The following is a 17,918-nucleotide window of genomic DNA, read 5'->3' on the forward strand; positions in this document are numbered from 1 at the left end:
GGGATAGAACAGATGGCCTCCTTTCTTTCGGGGCCCAGCACTCGTTGTCCTGCTGTTAATTCATATCCCAAGTAGGTTACTTGCTGCTGTACTATTTGGGCCTTCTGTGGGGAAACTCGATACCCATTCAGTCCCAGGAAATTCAGCATACTCACAGTCCATCTTTCACAATCCGTCCTGGTATTGGTGGCCAGCAGGATGTCATCTACATACTGTAGCAGAACTCCATTGCCTTCTGGCTTGTTCCACTTTTCTAATTCTTTTGCAAGCTGATTTCCAAAGATAGTAGGACTGTTCTTAAATCCTTGGGGCAAGACTGTCCAAGTTAATTGACACTTTCGGTTAGTTTCTGGGTTCTCCCATTCAAAGGCAAACAGTGGCTGGCTCTCGGGGGCCAGGGGTAAACAGAAAAAGGCATCTTTTAGATCCAAGACGGTAAACCATTCTAGTTCTGTTCTTAATTGAGTCAAGAGGGTGTATGGGTTTGCCACCACAGGATGGATATCCTTTGTTATTTTATTTATAGCCCTTAGGTCCTGCACTAACCGATACCCTCCAGCTGGTTTCCTTACAGGTAAAATTGGAGTATTGTAAGCTGATTCACACTCTGTTAGCAGCCCATACTTTAAGAATTTTTCTACAATAGGCAAAACTCCTTCCCTATCTTCTTTCCTTAAAGGATATTGTTTTAATCTAACTGGTTGAGCTCCAGGCTTAAGATCTATTATCACAGGTAGGGCATTTTTAGCCCTTCCAGGCTGCTCAGTGTCCCAGACTCCAGGATATACTTGATCTTTTATGCTTTCTCTTATTCTGTTTTTCTCTTGTTGAGGGCTCATTAATGCAAGACTTAAAACCTCAATCAACTGTTCCTCCCTTACTCTGAATTCTACCTTCCCTTTATTAAATTTAATTTCAGCTCCCAATGCTTCCAACAAATCCCTCCCCAGCAATGACTTTGGGGCATTTGGCATATATAAAAATTTATGTAAGCCCCATGTTTTACCATATTTATATTTAAGAGGTTTAAAAAAATATGCCTTCTCAGTTTGACCTGTAGCCCCTATCACAGAAACATAGCTCTCATCCAAAGGCAGCAGTGCTTGATTTAAGACTGAAAAGGTTGCTCCGGTGTCCACTAAAAATTCCAGTTTATTTTCTTGTTCCCCTAGCTTCATTATAACCAGAGGATCTGCTAGGGTATTTATAGTCTCCTCCGGTCCTCCCTAGTCATCCTCTTCTAGTTGTGCCTGAATTCTATTTTTCCTTTTCCTCTCTGGACATTCTCTTTTCCAGTGTCCCTTCTTTTTGCAGATCGCACACTGATCTTTTTCCAACCGTACTCTGTTAGTCCCTTTAGTCTCCTTACTTTCCTGTAACGCTGCTACCAACATTCTCTTCTCTTTTCTCCTATTTTCTTCTTCCCTGTTGGAGAATACTCTCCATGCTACATCCAAAAGTGCCTCTAAATCCCTTCCCTGCGGGGGTGACAACTTTTGCAACTTCTTTCTGATATCACTAGCAGATTGCCCAATAAATAGTGATACCAGTTGTTGTATACCTACTTCTGATCCGGGGTCAAGAGAGGTGTTTTTCCTCATGACTTCCCTCAGCTTATCTAAGAATTCCGAGGGTGATTCACCAGGTCCTTGTCTGACCGAGTATAACACAGACCAGTTAATTGTTTTCGGAATGGCTTTTTCTATTCCCCTGGCTACGAACTCCCGGTATTCCTCCAATCTAGCCCTTTGCAGGGCATTGTTCGTATTCCATTCCGGATTTTGGAGTGGGAATACATCTCCAATGTTTGCCCCCCCTCCCCGGGTTTGAATTCTTTCTGTTGCTAGCTCTAATCCATGTTTTTCAACTAATTGTTTCTCTGTTTCAGTCATTTGTTCTAATAGTAACTGGATATCGTCCCAGTCTGGATTGTGCTGCCTGATCATGAATCGAAAATGTGTAGCCGTGCCTGTGGGATCGTGACGATAATTTTTAGCCTTCTCTCTCCAACTATCCAAATCATGACTTGTAAAAGGCACCTTAATCCAAACTGGGTCCCCCTCAGGCCCTACTGCTTGTCGCAGGGGGGCTTGAATGAGTGCCTGGGAAGCCGGGGCATTTGCTTGCTGTCCTCGGGTCCTTCTTGCCACTGGGCTTCCCTGAGCATAGCTCTGGGAACTGACTCCAGTGTCACTATCTGAATTGCTGCCACTCCCAGAACTTCCTGCATTATTTTCTGAACTCTCTGTCACTACCCCTTGCAATTTTCCTGGAGATTGATAAAATTCAGGCAGGTCCTTTAATTCCTCAAGTTTAAGACACCTCTGCCCTATGCTACACGCAGAGCAACACCTTTTCAATTTTGTCTGCCTCTTATTCTTGGCCTTGTACTCTTTTTCCAGGGCCAAAACCATTGGATCAGAGGGAGCTCTGATACCACAGTCCCTTTGAAACTCCGGATGCTCTCGGAGATAGAAAAACATGTCAGCATATATTGCCTCATCCCATTTCTTTTCTCTTCTTAAAAACAACATCAATTGCAGTAAAGTCTCATACTCCAGACTCCCATTTCCAGGCCATTTCTCTCCACCATCTAATTTATATAATGGCCACCACCGGGTACAATATTTAATTAGAGTCTTTTGATTTGTTGACCCTCCTGGGGGGCCTCCAATTTCCCCCCAGTGGGCAATTATACAACCAAGTGGGCTATGTCTTGGGATCTCACTACTTTGTCTCCCTCCCATTTTACACAATACAACACAGTACTGTCTTTTTACAGCACACAGAACACAAAACAAATACAAATACAATTACAACAATAATGACCGGTCCTTAGCACACAGGTATTGGCCACACACACTCAGCCACACATTCAAAACCTAAACAGTATTTCTAATACTTTGTTCTTTAGGGACCCTCTTGGCCCCTCGCACACTTAAACGATACTTATAGTTACCTTTGGGACCCCCCTGGTCCCACACTACAAACAATGTTCATAATATATAAACAATGCTTATAGTTCCCTTTGGGACCCCCCTGGTCCCAACCCAAGAGCTCTTTTCCCTAGGGGTGCAATAAATGCCTCTCTCCCGCGCAGGGCGTCCCCTCGCGCCTTACGGAGTTACCCCTTTCATAGAAGCATACCTTCTCTTAGCTGGCAGTCTTGTCTGTTCCTGCAGCGATCTGGTGAGCAGCGGAGCTCTCCTCGAGAATTTCTCGGCGGGCCCTGAGAGGTCCGGCTCCTCAGCAGGTCCTGCAGCCAAACAGAGTCGTCCTGCCGCGGTCGCCAAAATTGACTTAGAGAAAGGTACACAAGAGACTCAGGAAGTTTCTTGTATTATGCTTCTATTTCAGCGCTGGACACAGGTAGAATCATTTCAAAAGGCCTGTGTGTCTTCAGAGAGTTTGGGGCAAACTTTTATACAGAAAGTTATCTGTGGTATGTCAATACTTAACAGAAAAATCCAGATGCCTCCTATCTATACAAAGGTTATCTATCTAAAAACAGCAGAAGTATACATATCACCCAGGTGTCCTTTATCTAATGCAAAAGACCCTCTTGTCCAAGGCTAACAGAAGTAAATCACTGAAAAATCCTGCTATTCCTTATCTATGCAGAGGCTGTCTGCCAACTCCTCTCCTCCTCCCTGCATTCCAGCATTCAGCTAACAAGGAAAATTCTTATCTACTTGGTTATTCTGTTAATGAGAATTTTCTGTTCATCAATCCATTCCCTTTACAAAGAGAAGAGACAGCTCTATTATCCCTTTTTACTTTATGCCTCTTTTATCCCTTCAAATATGGAGCTTAATCACCCAGGATTACTATGTGTACTCCTGCTGATCAACACAGTAAGAAGTTAGCATCTTGGAATAATAAAAAGTATTAAAGATTTGGGGGGGAAGTCACTTTGCCTCTTAAAGCTAGGGTAAATGGAAGAAATGCAGTTGAGCTGTCTTTTCATACTGTGGATAGGAGCAGTGCATACTTCAGGGTGGATGGAGAAGGATTAAGAATCCCTGATTAGGGTTAAGATCCGCTGATTTTATTTAAGTTGTTTGTAGGAAGAGGTTGTTTCTATCTATATTATAACAGTTGTTGACTCAGCTTCTTTTTCATTTTTGTTCCAGTGCAAATGTGACCAACTGCAATGTAAAAGTAAAGAAATAGTGAAATAAGATGAATGCAATTCCAACCCTTTAGTTGCTTTAGTGAAACTAATGTTTCTGTTCTTTTCCCTGTTATGTGATAGATGCTAACGTGAATGTGGAGATTCAGGATGCCTCCTGGGATAGCTGCCATCCATGCCCATCATCATACTGATTTCAACACATTGTCCTAAGTTATAGACCCAAATATTTCAGAGTAGAGAATTGGCAAAGAAAATGTGTGTAGTTTTCTGTTTGAGGCTGTCCTGGAAGAGGCATTAACAAGACAGCTAAATTTGTTTCGAGTCATTGCCCCTCTCTCCTCCCTCTCTGTTGCAGCATCCAAATTGAGGTCAGGGAGCCTGATAGGCAGGTGCCGTTAAGGCTACGTGGAGGGGGATGGAAGCCGAACTTGATCCCAAAGTCTCACATTTCAGAGAAGCCACTGCCATGAGAGAAGGCGTGTGCAGTTTACTCACCATATAAACATTTTCAACTGATTGCCAGGATTTGAATGGCTGATATGCTACTGGGCCATTCAGTTTTCAAAAAGGGAATTTACACACGAAGACCTCGTGTACTCATTGCTCATTACACTGACTCCTCAAATGCTCTTATCTCTCTCCCTCGTTCGTTAATGGGATTCAAGGCAACGACAAGCACCCTACTTGCTCCTATCTTCAGGGCAATTAGCTTCTTTTGTTTTAGCAGCATAGTGCTCAGGTTGGGCCTCCACTACAGCAGCTCCTCATTTCCTGTAATTTTTGAATATTACCCTTTGGACTATAACTATGAACTCAAAACTTCATTCAGCAAAGATTTTGGTAGTTAGCGTCTCGGCAGTTCGTGAGTAAATAACGCTAATTTACCTGGTTATTCCTGAGGTTTATAGCTTGTTACCTGTCGGTTAGCTCTGTTGTGAACTCGAGGTGGTCCATCTACGACACCCAGGGCAACATTGCTGTCTGGTTTCACATGCATAGGGAGATTCCAGTTTGTTCCTCCGTATCCTAAGTTCTGATTGTTCTAGACTGTTTTTCTACTGTTTCTACTGTCAGCCTTCTACTGTGTGTAATCAACCTGTCATTGACCAGGCAAACGAACCTCAATCAAATTGGCTTGGGAAAACAATTTTTCATATTTAATAAATAATATTAATATTAGATCATATTTCTGGCCAATAAATCTATATAAACTAAAACAGAGGCATGACTGTTTTGTGTCTGAATGTAGAATAAAATAAAATATAATGAGTCCACAATAATTATCACTGGATAAAGTAAAAGGTTTCCTTCAACAGTTCTGTGCTCTTTTGAGAAACATCCAAATAATATAGTCCCATCATAGCTGATAATAAAAAAATTTTCGTTACAAAAGTTACTCTGAATGATGTTAAGCTCTTTCTCCTTCTCATTTGGATGTACCATCAACATGTCTATGTAATTTGCCTCACAGAATTGTAACAGAAGTGTCAGAGGAGTTCTCTACACTGTCAAGGCTGATTTTCAAAAGTGTTGAAACATGGAGGACATTCAGAAAACATTGGAAAGAAAAAGAAATTAATGTTGTAGCAATATTTTTAAAAGAATAAATAGAAGAACCTATTCAATTATAAGCTTGTAATCATAGTATTAGTCTGAGGGGAAGAAAATGAAACACGTAATGTGTGACTCAGTTTATAAAGGATTAAGAGATAGTCATTTAATTAATGCAAAGCAACATGTTTCTGGAAAATAGATCTTGTCAAAGTAACTTGAGGGCTTTTTTGACAATTACAAATTTGACTTGTAAAGATACTGCTGCTGTAATGCTCTTGATTTTCTGTTCTTACCTGATATGGCACAATGTCTGTAAAATAATGGGAAACAATAAATAAAAATCTGCATGCTATACTGCTATATATAAAGCTTATTAGATGTTATCTAAATCATAGCTCAGTGCAATTATAAGCAGGAATCATTGTGAAGTGGCTACAGAGATTGACTTGCAATGATCATTTTTTAACTCTGAGATATTTATCAAGATTGTGAATGTCCTAGGCAAAAATATTTACTGATACTGTCTTCAAATGATGCAAATTACAGCAGGGAACAAGCAAATGGAGGCAGAATAATAAGTGAATACTGGTCCAGAAAAAAATTAACAAGTTACTAGCTGTTCTTCCTAGCAAAGTATTTATGAATGTAGTCCATTCCCACAGGATAGAGAGCTCTGTCCTATTAAGCCACAGCTCCAAAACCACTCAAGATCATACTGGATGTGTCTGCAGGAAAAGAGTCTCCAGTGCAGAAGCAGACATATTAATCAGAATCTGCCAAATCTTTCAGTGGAGGAGGCAGCTGCAGCTTCATCCTCCAACTCCAACCAGCAGTGAGGCTGAGCGTATGTTCCCAGCAGGTGCACACTCACAAGCCACATCTACACACCACAGACATTATTCAGTATAGTATAGGTCAGTAAATGGATAGCTGAACAGGTAACTCAAATGGACACACAGAGCACTTGCTCAAACTCACCCTGTCCCCCCTCTATGCCAAAGTGAGGTGGAGGTTGGGTACTGAAAATACATACGTGTGAATGTGCAATGTGGGTCCTTCCAGCAGGTGGGCTCAACCAGCATCTCTGGAAGAGTTTTTATTGCATAACTAAACAATACCTGCACTCTGGGACCCTGAAACACAGCAATTTTCAAGGGAGAATTGGAAATACACCACCTACCTGTACATGTATCCCTATTTCCAGCAGAGCCTTCCATGGCCCCCAGCCTAGAAGACACTTGCCATACTGACTTTCCCTGTCTGGAAGTGCACCCATGCTCCAGGGGCTTCCCTGTGCACCTCTGTCTTGTTTGAGAAGAGGAGCATGAGCACAAAGTTGGAGCCAGCCTTGCACAAGTGCCCCAAGAGATGTGAAGCAGGGGTAGAGAGTAGCCTCTGGACTGGTTGGTGCCACCACTGTAAGAAGCTCTTCAGCATAGCAGGGTATTTATAAGAGAGAAGTATTAAATTTGAAGCTAGATAAATTAAGATTAGGAAGCATATTTATTTGGAACAGGATATTGTTGCTAAGACAACTTGTCAATGATGTGTTGAAGTGACTTTCTCAAAAATGTTTGAATCGGAACTAGAAAATTTTGTGGGGTTATTTATTTAATTCATATGAGACCTAATTCAGGGAAATATTTCATCGTCTGCAAAGGAATAGGTCATATCTGAAGATTAGAATAATTTTACTTTGCCCAATAATCTGTGAAATTGGACGTTAGGACTATTTAGTCCTTGCTGAAAAATGTTCCCAGTCTTCACTCTCATTGAACCATTTAGTTGAAAAATCCTTTTACATCATGTCCAGGTCTGCTAAATGATCATTTTTATTAACAAAAAGCAGTCAGGCATAGTACTTCATGCTTTTTTACTAACAGATATATTAATTAATCTCAAAAGAAATTCAGCAGTTTTAAAAAAGACTAGCGTAGCTATCTGGACAAACGTCTTTCTTTATGGACATTAGAAACACACCACTCTATTGTGGCATTTTCACTGTAGAATACCTTCTGTCTTTTCCAACTTAAATTCAGTTTTACATCTCCTAAATTATTAAGAATTAATATATAAAATGCAGTAGCTCAGGAAATACCTTGACAATGAATTTTCATGGGTTTGGTTTTTGTGGGGTTTCTTTGTCCAAATAGGAATTTCAGAAAGGCCTATGCTCACAAGAATGATGTGCTGGGTTACACCCATCCTGTGGGGGGAGGGTTGCAAAAGCCCTGCTTCCCCCAGGGGACAAAAGAAACCTGATCCAGGTGGACTTGGCTTCCCCCTCCCAGGAGGAGGGGTCCCCTGGGTCTAAGTTGGTCTGTTCCTCTCCCCCTTCCTGTCCAGCAAGACTATAAAGGGGAGGGTGTGGCAGCCATCTTTTTTTTTGCTTCTGCCTCGCCTGTTCAAAAGGACTCACAGCTGCTGCTAGCCTCCTGGTTCTGCCATGTGGTTGGGCCTGATCTTCTCCCTGCCACATCCACACTTCTCTAAAGGACTGAAATCCACATACATCGAGGGAGATACAAGGCCATCCAAATTTGGGTTTGTATATTTCCTATTCATCCTTATTCCTTACCCTTGTAGGTCCTCCCTGTTATTGATATATATATATTTTGTTACAAATTTTACTTCTACATCCAAACCGACTCCAGATTATTATTTGGTAGATTTACCTCCAGTCTCTTGGGGAGTGGGGAAAGGATTTTCTCAGTTTCTTGCTACCATCTGAACTCTTAAACTCCAGTTAAGGCTCAAATCACCACAAATGCCAAGAACTGTGGTAGGAATATAGCCATCAGATTTACCTCCCTCAAGAAAAACAACCCATATTTTTTTTCATTTCAGAGAAAGAGATAGCAAGGTAATTTAAAAGGTCACCCCATAATGATCTTATGCAAGCAATGACATAAAAGTTCTATGAAATTATTAATCCTTTTGCACTTGATTTTAATAGAAAAGAATAGAATAAACCAGGTTGGAGGAGACCTTCAAGATCATCGTGTCCAACCCATCAACCAATCCAACCCACCTAAACAACTAACCCATGGCACCAAGCACCCCATCAAGTCTCCAAATGAACTCACCAGGCCCCAGCGAGACACTGACAAAAGCTGAAAAGCATGACTGTAGAGAGGAGGCAAAGAGTCCAGGGATAATTTTATTATTTTCTTTGAAAAAACCCTCCCAAACATTTTATTTATTTATATTAAAGCAGAAACAACTAAAAAATGATGTAGATGGTCATATCAGGGCTGATGACATGGGGAAAATATTTTGTCTAGCATCCGTAATGATACTTAAAAGTTTGATGAATGAGGACTACTGGTTTTATAATTGTAATGGGTTGGGGCAGATCCCCTCCCCACCACAGGCAGAAATGTAATGACTCAGGCAAACGGATTGCAAAAGTGATGAAAGTTTAAATAGGAAAAACAATAACAAACAACAATGAAAGTTTTACAGAGACCCACAAGCACCATGACAAAGAGAGAGATCCCAGAACATACCCAAGAACATCCCATCCCCACCTGGGGGTACACCCAAACCCCCCAGGGCTCTTTCTTTCCCCCCCAACCCAGCCTTGGGCCTGAGCAGGCCCAAGGGAGGCAGCTCACGCCATGTTACCTAGGCAGCAGCAGGGGACGAAAGAGGAAGTGAAGACCCCGCATGGCCTTTTTATAGGGGAGCAGGGCATTATGGGAATGGAATACCTGGTCCCTGTGACCACCCCCTGGGCTGGGCCCACCCCTTGGGACCTCCCAGGTGTGGCCTGCGCAGTGGCATCTGGGCCAGCACCCAGCCTAAACCACCACAATAATGAGGACTACTGATTTGATATTAACAAACTCCCCATATGCCCCTTTATCAAACTTCCCATATCATATTAAAATTCAACAAGTATCAATATTTTAAATCTTAATTCAATATAACAAATACAACATTTGTACTGAGGGGAAGAAAAGAACATTTATAACCTTTGGAAGCAGGAGCAGGCCACTCAGGAGGACTATAAGGATGTCATGAGATTATGCATGCAGAAAATTAGAAGGGCTAAAGCCCAGCTAGAATTTACCTGGCTACTGCCACAAAAGACAATAAAAAAGTGTTTCTATAAGTATATTAGCAACAAAAGAAGACTAAGGAGAATCTGCATCATTTACTGGATGCAGGGAGAAACCTAGTGACAAGACTGAGCTATTTAACACTTTCTTTGCCTCTGTCTTTAATAGTAAAAACAGATATTTTTTGGGATACCCAGCCTGCTGAGCTGGAAGACAGGAATGGGGAACTGAGTGAAGCCCCTATAACCCAAAGGTGACCTTTTACACCACTTAGACACACCCAAGTCTATGGGACCTGGTGTGATCCACCCAAGGGTACTGAGTGAGCTGGTGGAAGTGCTCATCTAGCCATTTTCAATCATTTACCAATAATCCTGGCTAACTGTGGAGTTCCAAAGAAGGCCAGTGAAGCTAATGAGGAGTCTAGTATTATGAGGAGTTGCTGAGGATGCTGAGATTGTTCAGCTTGAAGAAAAGGAGGATAAGGGGAGACCTTCTCACACTCTAGTGAGGTGAGTGTTGGTTAATTCTCCCAAGTAACAAGCAAGAATACAAAAGGAAATGGCCTCAAGTTGTGACAGGGAAGGTTTAGACTGGGCAGCGGGAAAAATTTCTTCACAGAAAGGGTTGTCAAGCATTGAAACAGGATGCCCAGGGAAGTGGTTTAGTCACCATCCCTAGAGGTATTTAAAGATGTATAAATGTGGTGCTTAGGAACATGATTTACTGGTAGAGTTTTCAGTGCTAGGTTAGTGATTGGTCTTGTTGATCTTTTCCAAACTAAATAATGCTGTGTTTCTAGGTATATATATGCACCTTATATACATACATGTGTTCATAATATACCTCCTATTTTAATTTTTGGGGGGGAAGCAAGACATTTTTTTGGCAAAGACATTGACTTAAAAAAATGGAAAAAAATGTAGTGGGCAAAACTGACACCTCCCTCCCTACCTCACTCAGATCTGAAAGATTTTCAGAAAATCACCTCTATTAACTTCTCTGCGCTATAGTGACATATCACTTTTGTTCTATAGTGCATTTCTTATGTCCTTGAGTGCGTATCTGCCTTGTGTATTTTAGTCTACATATTGTGTTACTACTGTGCCACAGATTTCCATAGAAAATATCCCATTTCTCCAAAGGGCTATGGATTTCAAAATGTTCTGATGAGGGATTTTTCTGATTCTGCCCTCACCAGTAGAAACAGAAAAGGAAACATTCTCTAGTGGATCTTCTAAAATCTACAGTTTTTCAAATGCTTGAATTTGCAGTATGAATTTTCATAGATCCAAGAGTCACAGGGTCTTCAATGTTGGCAGCTCCTAAAACAGAGATCTAAGACCTGAAGCTGTGTGTGCACAGGCAAGAAAACTCAGACCACACTTTGCTAAGCAGGAACTTTATCACCTTGCTGCTCTGGGTTTCATCCTCCATGCTATATGAAAAATGGCTAGGGACTGACTACTGTCAAATATCTCTCTTTACAGGTTTTTTAAGATTCATCATTGCACTGTTGATTTGACAGTCACTCCCTTTCCCTACAGAAATTATTTTCCTTATGCTCTTTGAGAGCATTCTGACAACACTGGCTACTAGATTCACCCTTGCTGCTGCAGGATATAGACCCTGATATCTCTGATTTAACTAAACCTTCACTTCATTAGTTAGACAGGGATTAAAATAACTTTATCAGATGCTCATGTCATGTTTCCTATAGGCAGCTCCATAGACTTGCCCATAATAGTTTGTATCCTTCACTTTGTACATTTTACACACTTGTGAAGATGGTAGTTTTGATTCGTCTAACCATTGCTTGAGAAGTGAAAATCTGTTTCAGTACATAGCCAATTCTTTTTTTGATCTGAAAAATTAATGCAACCAATTCACTTAAGAATCTCTTGCCTGATAAGGATTATGTACCTCTAATTTTCCAGGCACTGCTTAGTTTAGTTTTTTTTTTGTTTATGTTACCCATGGATGAGGAGACACAACTTCTTCTGAGCTTGCAATGTGCAGTTCCTAATGGAGGTGTTTTTAAGGTATGCATTTGGAAATATCACTCTTCCATAAAGAAAAACGCTCTCTCTACCACTTCTTAGGGAAAGCAGGTAATCTCCATCTTTATTTTTCAGGAGCAACGCTTCAAGAAGGCAGCAGATGTATAAATTATAAAACATCCACTGATGTAGTCTTTGTAACTGAGCTGCTCTATTTTTGTCTGCATTAGCTGTGTATGAGATCTGCAACCTTTTTATCAAGTGACTAATAGTAACAAAAATTCTCATATGTATTTGATTTTTATGAACTAAGAAGAATTGAAAGAAATGAACCAATAAACATTGGAAGTTCACATTAATATCCTCTTTGTGCATCTTAGCATTGGAGTTCATTTTACTCTGCAAATTGTATACAAGAAGCACATTCTGTTATTGGGAGTCAGGCAAATGCTCTGAAGTGTGGATACAATCTGAGTATGCCACACAGGATATACAAACTTTGAATTTAAACAATGCACACTGAAGGAGTCTGGGTACACTTATAAATCAGTCTTATAAAGTATTCATCAGATCGCTTCCGTGCATTGAATGGATGCATATGCATTATACACTTGCTTTCCCTTCTACATCCTTCTCAATCCTTCTATATGCAATTCAAGCAAGTTTAGTCTCTCAAGTTCAGCTAGAATCAGTGGACAAATCTGGAGAAGATAAGAAAGCCTCAAGCTACATTTCTGTGTATGCTTGTGACTTCTTTATATGTCTGTGACTCTGAAAGTTCAAAAATATAATTGATTATCAGCTTCATACATCCACTATGGTACTGTTGTGATTTACAGTAGCTGAGGGCAGTGTCCTTCTGAGGACAGTGCAGACAAAGATTTAAAAGATTGTAAATTACACAAATGTAAAATAATTATAGTTTTGACCTTATGACCGTGAACTTAAAATGTGAAATACAGACAGAAATATTTGAGGAGAGGGAGAGGTTTCATGCTTTTTTGTTTGTTTCTTTCTTTCATCTCCTCTTCCTATTTTCACATCTGCTCTGGAAAATGATTGTCAGATTTCATAACGAAGGAGAGAGAAACCTGAAGATGGTTTCTTCCACTCTGTTTCAGAGACCTTCTTTCTTTGACAGAGATTTAAGGAATCAAAATAATTGCTTCCTCTAAGAGATTCTAATCTAATTTAAGAAGAAAAATTGAGTGAAGTGTGGGAGTTGAAGGTAGAACAAAAAGGTTATCTTATATATTGTGACCAGGACTGAAATAAATACAATAAATTAATAATTTTTAAAAAGGTAAATTATACTTATCATGATCATACTGATCTAATTATCCAAAGAAACCTACTTTGTAGTCATAGCCAATAGGCCAATAGCTACAGTCTGAATGTGAGGGTTTATCCATAAAAATATCTCTAAAAAGAAAAGAAAAATGGCTAATTAAGATAGCTACACATATTTATAAATGAAGGTGTATTTACTCTTTAGGAATTGCCCCTTTCCTATTTCCTAAGCATCACATACATGTGCATGTTGCAAGGAAGTAAAACTCACGCTGTCTTAAATGCAAGTGATATGACAGTTACGATAACTCATAGCAATCATGTTAGGGAAAGACAGAGAGATGCAACTGAATGAAATATTACTGACATACAAACCAAATGCACTTTAGCACTAAAATCTTCACTGTTATTACAAAAATCATGAAAGACAAAATTCTCAATGGAGGCATGTAACACACTGTCTATAAAGAAATGTATGTACTGAATATTAACATCTCAATCTAAGAAGCAGGGAAAAATTACCAAAGAATAAAGAAGTATGTATTTTAGAACATGGTAAAAAAAACCCAACAGCTTTTGCATTAGCCCACAGGTCATAAGAGAAGTGTGAATCTAGTAAAGATTATCTCCATTGGGACAGAAAAGAACACAAGACAAAACAGAACAAAACCCACCTGTAAAGGAGTCAAAAGTGGCTCTTACACACTGTACATGTAGATTAAGAGCTTTGTTAGATTAAATAAATGACGTTCTACCATGACAACATCTTCTTTCTGCTTGTATGGGTGAGAGAAAGAGGGTGGCCATGAGTCATCCTGACAAACAAAACCTATTCCCAAAATAAGTGTGCAGATCCTAAAAATATCAAGGCAAACAAATAATGCATGTAAGAGAGAAAAAGGAGAAAATATCTTACATAAATAAAGGAGGTGAAAGAACATACAACCATTTCAGATATTCAGTTAGATATAAAATAATGTGCTGGTATGCAAGCAGGGAAAAGCAATCATTCAGAACTTAGTCTTATGCCATTAATATCATGTATGCATAAACTTTCTCTTACAATATTGCTCCTAAAAATATCACATTTTCTTCTTCCACTATTTATGAAAAAGAAGTGCACTTCACAACCATTAGCTACATCTCATTTTTGTGATAGATTCTCAGTTGATATAAGCCACTGTGACTTCATCTGTGCTAATGGAACTTTTTATATTAATTTAAGCTCTTCATCTTTGCCTTAGATATTCTGTGCAATGTGGAATTTCATGCAATTAAGAAAGCTACTGAATGTAAAGTTGTTTTAGTATTCATTAAAATCCAAATTATATTCAAAACAAACTTCCAAATCATGCTCTCTAAACATGTCTGTTTTACAGGTGTAAGACCACTCATGGAAGAGGTCCTACCTCATTTCTCTCTCTGGTATAACTCCCTTCAGGCAATGTATTACAATATCTATTTTTCATGCAACAACATTCCTTAGTTGTTAGACTGGCCAGAGGATCACTAGTGGGGAGAAAAATTGATCTGTCACAGCCATAATGTAGTATTTATATCTCATAAATCCTTGATTAGTTTAGAAGACCCAAAATCCTCTAGGGATTGTAGCAAATTCAGAAGCTGTTCTTAAATGATAGATGCTCGAGTTTCAGATCTGCCTAGCTACTAGGGAATGGAAAAAACCAACCAACCAAAAAACCCAGGCAGACAACAGTTTGTTTTGTGGAACATATATTTGCCTACTCAACATGAAAGCTACCATACACCTGAACTTTGCATCTACAGTTTGCAAAATGTAATGCTCTAGTTTTCATTTGGTGCGAACTGGCATAATACTGCCAAATCATGCTCTATAGAATTTAATTGATCGATCTTATAGGATTTTGTGTGAGGACTGAGGCCTTCAAATCACTGAAAAATAATGATTTTTTTTTAAGACTAAGATTACAAGTGATCCTTATCTGTCTCATTCTTCATCACAGTTTTAGAGCATTTGAAAATGGCTCTGATGGTAAGGAAGAATGGACAATGCAGATCTCTAGAAACAATAAACTCGAGGACCAGGATCAGAGCTTATGCTATTTGTTTGGGTTGGTTTTGGCTTTTTTTGTTGTTGGTTTTTTTTCTTTTTCCTTTCCTTCCACGATGACAGCAATGCTGGTTTCCACTTTTTGGAGATGAACTACCATTTAGCACTTATTTGAAAGATGTAGAAGGAATATTTCATTTTGATTTTTTGTTTTAGAAACAATGCCTTGGAGTACAAATCTCAGATGAGGAGAGTAGTACTAAGTGAAAATGTTTATGAGGCTCCTGGAAGTCACTGAACATATCAGTCCTCAGTTTCAGAGAACAGTACTTGACATACCACAAAAAGCTGCACCATCTCACAGTGGTACCACTCCTCTGAGATTCCAGCAGCAAAGAACTGTGTTGTTCTAAAAATACATTACCCTTCTAATATTAATTTTCCAAGTAAGCAGTTGCTGTGGTTACCCTAGGAATGTTATATAATTGCATCTTAATGTTGAGGTGGCTTATATGACAATTTAGTAGGAAGAAGTCAATATTATAAAGTATTCAGTATTTGTCAGACTTAAAGGAATTTCTAAGGCATGATATGGGACTGCTTGGAATAGAACAGAAATTGATAGTAATGTTTTCAAAATTCAGTTGTTGCACAGGTATACGTAATGCACAGTCTCCTTATTGAAATGCATAATGTTCTTTTCTCCTGAAAAAGAAATGAGCAGTTCCCTATGGCTGCATCTAATCATCACAGGCAACCTTGGGAGATCTGCTATGTTCTCATTATGGGAACTATACTGTGCCCTTTTGGCATGTAATTCAAGTAATCAAGATGTCCGAGGCCATTTCTGAAATGCGGCAAATATGGAAATGTGACTGGTGGGAAAAAGTTTCAAAAGCATTAAAGGGTTTTGGATATGAATGCAACATCATCTTTTTAACAAGATGCCATGAAGACAGGGTCATGCAATAAATGTTTGCTGGGTAGAAGAGACCTGAGATTCTGTTACTGGGACAGAATTCCAAAACTACAGACCTAGCTTTACATCCTGCTGTGAACCTCATTTCTGAGGTTCATCCATGACTGCTGAATTCTGTGATACTCAAAATATATGCTTGCAGATGGCCAAGAATATACCCCTGCTTCTGCCATGTGGCGTATGGAAATCTGAGCCAAAAGAAAGAAATTATTGATCCCAGACCATCAAACATGAGAAAAGTTGAAGGAAAATAGATTCGTAACTCATTTTCCTAGTGACTAGAATTGTGTTGTCATAGAAAAAACCCCAACCTGGCCACATCCTGTTCTGTGGCCATGAAGCAGCACAGTTTATTTCTGTGCAACTAAATAAGCATTGGTTTTTTTTTTTCCAAAGGGTCTGCTATTGCATATTGGAAGTGTCTCTGGCTTATGCTGTCATTTGAACAAGGTTCAAGTGTGGGTCATTTGATGCAAGCCTCAGCCATGCATGAGAGCAAGCTAGCTTCTGGATAGAAGAGATGCTTTCATGCCTGTACTTCATGCCTGTACCTGTGCCTTAGCCAGATTTTATTTATAGGTGTAGCTATCAACTGTGAGCTTCACCAATGCACTAAGGGACTGGACTTCTCAAGAAAGAGCAAAATATAGTGTATTGGTTTTGAGGCTGTGCCTTTAAGAGCAAACACTGCTGGAACACACTGGCTAATGTTTTCAGTACTAGAACCAAAACATTCTGATATTCTAAACGAATTTCATTGGTTGATAAACAAAAATTCAGCTTTAGATTGTAGAGCAGTTGGAATTTTTTTTTTTTTCCTCAGTTCAGTTCGGTTTGGGAGTTGGGGGAGTTGGAGGTTTCAGCCTGTTCTCCCTGCCTGCTTCTTCTGCGAACTGCTGGAGTTGGCCTTCAGATAAGCAAACACTAATCCTGCATGGGCTTTTGAAGCTTGCTAACAACTCTTTTCCTTAGTAACTTGCCTTTCTCTCTTTCTAACCCCCTTTTTGGGGAAAAAGGGAGGTAGGGGGGGGGAGAGAGGGGGTTCCAAGGAGGGGAACCCTCCCTCAGGGAGGGATTTTTGTTGTGTTATTTTTCTTTGCTGTGTATTTCTGTGTACATATTGTAAATACCTGTATATATTGTGTTATATATAACCTGCTTTCCATATATGCTTGTAAATATATAGCTTGCTCTTCGACTGAGTTAGCTGTGGTTTCTTACTCTGTGGAGGAGGGAGAGCTAAGCCCTCTCTCAACCTACCACAGCTGGCTGGCCCCACTAGAATAGATAAGGGATGCAGGACACAGCTACCCCACCCCATAGTGTCAGGTGGATCATATATCCTACACCATGTTAGTTCCATGCTGACTGCATGACAGGAAGGAGTTGGTGGGGTTTTTAGGACCTGAAATATATTCTATAACTTGTAAAGTTTCCTTTTCCAGGTTTTTGTGGTTATCTCCTTTCGGTGACGGAGATGATTGGAATCAATACAGCTGACCAATATGATCGGGTATTGATCCTTTATTGTTCCAGTATTGCAGGCCTATGGTGAGAGTATAGCACAGTAAAGTAAAGCATGGAAAGAGAAGGGATAGGACAGGCAGAAGTGCGTAGCAAGGGAACTGCTACAACTTATATAAACTCGGAGTGCCTTGTTGGCATGGACTCATTGGTTCCCTATGAGTGACCACACATCACACTATTGTAGATTATTGGTCCAACTACTAATGACATGTGAGGTTTGTTGATGCAGGTGCATGTCCTGTTGTCCCAAGATAACTTGTTATGTTTCTAGCTACCAGTGTCTTGTTTTAGTTACATGCTGCAAGACAGCACTGTTTTGGTACACTGATAGCTGGCT

The sequence above is a fragment of the Dryobates pubescens genome, chromosome 10 (genome assembly GCF_014839835.1).
Source record: "Dryobates pubescens isolate bDryPub1 chromosome 10, bDryPub1.pri, whole genome shotgun sequence".
NCBI lineage: Eukaryota > Metazoa > Chordata > Aves > Piciformes > Picidae > Dryobates > Dryobates pubescens.